Genomic DNA, 5,380 nt, shown 5'->3' with positions numbered 1-5,380 from the left:
TACGTCCACTTAATACATTCCAAAGGTCGAATTCCACGTTGCGTCCCTCGCGTAATTCGCTAAACGCGATCAATATGGCCGATATAATCGTTCATTATTCATCGATTGAATGTACTAAACAAAATTAAGGAAACAGCAGAAATATGCCAGCACAATATTCCATAAAATATATTGAGCATATTTAAGTGACATTTACATTATATAAACATAAAAAGGAACATCTAACATTTAAAAAAATATATAATAATCAATATATATTAATTTATATTATAAATGTAGGATGACAAATATTCATTAATTAATTTATTTATTTACGGTAAATAATGTCCTTTGATATACACGAGGAGGACAGAATAAATTTCTACAATTTTTACAATAACGCAAATGAATAAATTATCTGTTAATGTTTATCTGAATTAAATGATTTAGGAGGAGTAGGTGAAAATATGAAAAGATGTAAGAAACAAGAAATAGAGAAAGACATGAAAATCTCGAAGCATGCAACTTGTGATTTTGTCAGCCGTTATCTAACGCGAAGTTTAACGAATTCCAACGTGTTTAACCAAAAGAAAGATGGTCTTTTCCGTGTAACGATAGTTACAAAATTCTTCAAATCGCGGTGAGCATTCCTCGCGCGAGGCCAGCGGAATATCCGTCGGCGTTGTTATCACTGAGTTATCAGTCAGAGACGCGTTTGGAAAATATCGTAGTCGTCGTTTTTCAGAGCAATAAGACTCCCCCCACCTTCCGTTCATTAGGACGAGCGTAAAGTTTTAGTTATGGCAACGTCATTGTTAAGCCGCGCGCTTTGCGGCGGCGTACTTAACAAAACTCGTCGAAACTCTCGGCAAACTTTGCGCGACTCACCTAAAGAAAGCCGGCGCTTTCGAACGCGAACGATTCAGTGGCCACCTTTGTTTAACGTTAATGCTGTCCTTCGCGTTTAATGAACCGTTTGCGAAACAAGTGCCACCGACGGTGTCGCTTGAGCAGAAATGGACGCAACGTCGCATTCGAATGCGGCTTCCTTGGCTCGTTGTCGTTATTCTCGTCATCGTCGTCGTCGTCGATGTCTTCGTCGGCGACGAGCGAGTCGCCCGAAAACTCATTTATGCTTTAATATACAAATCACTTCCCGTTTATTAAAACTTGCTCTCGGCTGCGGCGCACCGCAAGTCTGATACGCACCAAACTTCTTAATATCCGCGCATATAATTAATCGCGGTCGGATATAAGCAAAAGTTAATTGCGGCAGACGCCTGAGGCGTTTAATATAATTATCGGCTATTACTTCCCCCGGTAATACGCACAGTCTTCCACCTAATGTCTTAACCGGAAAGGTGAACATGCAAAATTCCCGAAGTCTCGCGGCACCCGAGATAATGCCCCAAAGATACACCGCGCTGAAATGTTGCGCGCGTATCTCGCGATTATAACTCTCCGCGAGAGATGGTGGAAACTTTGTTACAATATATGTATATTTGCCACGCCACATAAACAGCGTTATGCGCGTTCTTCGATTTCCAGAGACCCTCTCTTTCGAATAATTTTCGGACTAAACTTTACGGGACAAAATAAAATCAATAAATGATAAAGTCAGTGGCAGGACCAATACAAGTTGCCGGCTGTGAACAAGTATTCGATGAACATTGTACAGATTAGAGCTAGTGTTCTTTTTTTCTTTTCGAAAGCTTCGAAATTATAAGATCTTTAAATTACATTGAAAACGAAATTTCGAGACTTCGCCTTACGAAAATTCGGATTCCCTTCGAAGATTCGAAGCTTCCAAACTATCGGAGATTAACAGCCCTAAACACAGACTTGAAAATTCTGAACGTCCGGTCGACATTTCCGATCCTCTTGACAAAATAAAATCTCAAGTGTCATCCGCGTAATGAATGATCATTTACCATGGCATCCGTCAATGTGTGTACGCGAATATATATGCATATCTCTCTGGGGACCGTGTTCGGAACTACTCAAACTTCTCAACGCCCTCTTTAACACACTTCAATAACTTTCCCCATAAGATCCCCCAGCGCGCGAATCGATCGGAACTCGTTCGTCATCGCTTCAGGATGTAATCAACGTCGCGGTTCCATTCTTCGGGAATTTTTCACCTCCATCCGTACGACCATGATTAATCGCTATTTTATTCTATTCGGTATGCCGGTGGTGTCGGCGTTCTAAAGAAGGGGACCGCTAGCGTGGAAGAAAACCGACGAAAGTAACTAAAGAGGAAGGAAAATCCATCGTCCCCATGCACTCGCCGATGCAGGACGTCTCCTCCATCTTCGTTAATGTATTCCTGCCCGAGAGGGCCACTCATATCTTCCCCGAGCACGGATATATTATCTGAACAAGTTATAAATTATTTTTAAGCGATCTCTCGCCGGCTACGACAAATTATATCGAGTTACGTCGGGAGAGAATTCTCTAACCGCATTCTCGCGCGACGCGATAAAACACGCCGCGACTCGTGGCCGTGAATATTTTTTCTATTTTCCCTTTCTCTCCCTTTTATTTTTCCCGAGCTTTTCGCGTCCGACCACGTACACTTTTTAGGAGACGAAAGGAGCGCGTTTCCTCGTTAACGAACCCGTGGGCGAATCATCGGTTCTCCTTGCTTATTACAGGCTTCATGCGAAGCGGCTCAAAAATAACGCGTCTGAAGCAAGAATACGGAGAAGCATTTTCGCTCGAAGCATTCATTATCGTCGCAATTATGCTTCTCATTACACTCCCGATCGCGTTTTGTCGCATAATGCCATCGGAATCCCGCTGTTACGATGCCGTTTTGTTGCAAATGCGGAGTTTAGAGAATTTGTGTTTATAATATAAGCGGCGTCGCTCCGCGTAACTGTAATTTAGAACAACGCTGCGAGAGCAAAGCGAAATATACAGCGATCGCGCAACGTCCAGCTATTTATTGGCGCGTCAGAATATTGAAATTCCTGGCAATCTTGCTGTTATTTGCTTTTGTATTTTTTTTTTTTTTCGATTTTTTTTCGTGCTTTTCGATTACTTCGCCGCTCGTCCGATCGTCGGACCACTCTGCCGTGTTGGTTATCGCCCCATACGTAGTCGCGAGAAAAAAAATACGACCGGGTTCTAATTACGATGAAAAAGTAATTCTTTCGGCACTTTTTCCTTTTTTTTTCTCCGATCGCCATTCCGCGATTAAACGAATGCATTTTTAATTGTACCGAAGCGAACGATGACGGTTTCTCCTGGAATGCTGCACGCGGCAATTACTATTATTGCTAAAATCACCAAAACGCGACATAGCCTGCGCGGATAAGTAGGAAATTGAAAACGCGCGATGCGTACACTTCATCAAGCGAAAATGAAACAGCATTTGCTATTTGTCACCAGCTAATATGGGCGCTTCATCATATTCACTCCGTGAGAAGCGCAAACGGCGGGCTTTTTACCCGCCCTCATCCACGCCGAAAATTTCGCGAATATTCACACGGACGGCGCGCGGCGATTCACAATTTGAATTAAACTCCTGAACAACCTGCGTAATAAAACAAACATTTTTTTCCCCGCTCGGAAGACGAGAAGCGGCTCTACGACGCGAAGTTCACACGTCGATTTGCGTTCGCAGTCGATTCGCCCCGCTATTTTCGAGTAGCCCCAATCTGTCCTGGAAAATATTCCGCGCGATACAAATATTCGTTGCGTGCACATTCGTCCAGACGTCGGGATTATATCGTCGCCGTGTGACCATCGGCGAATCGTCAGCACGAAACGGATCCGGGTAATTAACGAATGTTAGAAGTAACGACGCAAGCGGCGGACTGCGCGTCGTTGTTGCTTTAATGGTACCGGTGGAAGGAGACGGTTTCGCTCCACAAAATCGACATTGTTCACGATAATAGGTGTGGCGTACGTTTGTATCCGGCTGGGGTAGCTGCACAAACGGCACTGCTGCGGGAGCATTCGTCGGGAAGGAGGAATAACGCGGGCGCGAGGAGACGCTATCGATCCGACCGCGCGCCGCTCGGTCCTGCTTATTAATCGCGCTTCTCGCGAATGATTTCGTTCGGCAAACACGGATTCGCAGTTTCCCTCAGATTTCGGAGCGCCGTCGATGCGCCGGCATCGCGCAGCGCATCGTGTGCAGCCGGGCGAATTAGACGCGCGATCTGCTCGCGGAGCCGGAAAATCGAGCGAGAGATAACAATGCCGACGATGGCACACCCTCACTTTCCTCGCTCGCCACCCTCCGTTGTCGTCGTCGTTGTCGTCGTCTCGTGCCGGTAATAAACGCGCCAACGATATTCATTAACTGCTGCGCTCGTTGCCAAGTAAATATCGCGCGATCGGTTCCGAAAATTGTCCAGCAGCGTTCGGAGAGCGACAACCGGAAGATCGGTCGAACAGGGCAGCGCATGGCCACAACGAACAAGTTCAATCAGTGCGCAGGGGGGTAAACCCGGGTTTGTATATATACCTGCTCCCCTGCTCGTACTTCGAATCCAATATACGATATCTCGATCCATAAACCAGACTCAAACGTAGAACTAGACGAGGCAATTACGGCGAACCGTGCGGTCTTTGCGAGCGGCAGACGTGAGAGAGAGAGAGAGANGGGGGGGGGGGGAAGGGACATGATGAAATATATCGGTTTATTGTTACTTCCTGTGCCGTTTATACTCCGACCCTCGCGTCCATGATCTTTTCGCGTTCGGATTAGATCGTGTTTAAAGGGCGTAAAACTGGCGGAAAAACGCATCCCGATCACGAGCAATTTCAGCACGACGAATGTAAAATGACCTACGTAACATTTCACATAAATCAACGTTTTCGCAGAGTTATCTCTCGATTAAATTTCTTTTTATACTTGAGAGGAAGAAACAAGCCCATTACTTGACGATTTTAATTAATATCTCGCCGTTGCGTTTGATCAATACGTGTTTGAATATCTTTTGCTATTCTTTTTCCCAGGTCGAAGAGCAAATTTTCTAGTTCGTTCCGTTTCACAGCAATATTATTAATAACATATTGGTTAAATAAATTTGTTTATTTAATAAATACGGTATATCGTAAACAGATAAATTTGATAATATATATTAAATGAATTATTCTGGCGCAGTTCATATTATATCGGCGCTCGTTATTCACATTCGACTCTCCATCGACGTAGAACATGAGCCTGAGTACATACGCGCGCGCATGTACTTTTCGTTTCCACATCGTCTCACAATAATTCTCTGTCCCGATCATCGGTGCGCCTCTGTATTACTTCCTGTTCTGCGGTCTGCCTTTCGTACGTCTCCCCGTTCCCCGTTTATCGTCGTTCCGCCACGTCCCCGATTCCGTCTCTGTCTCGCTATAACTGTGACCTTACCCTCCCCCTCGCCCCCCCCCCCCC

Source organism: Dinoponera quadriceps, unplaced genomic scaffold (genome assembly GCF_001313825.1).
Source record: "Dinoponera quadriceps isolate SergipeBrazil2010 unplaced genomic scaffold, ASM131382v1 scaffold566, whole genome shotgun sequence".
In the NCBI taxonomy this organism is placed as follows: domain Eukaryota; kingdom Metazoa; phylum Arthropoda; class Insecta; order Hymenoptera; family Formicidae; genus Dinoponera; species Dinoponera quadriceps.
This window is presented reverse-complemented; position numbering follows the sequence as displayed.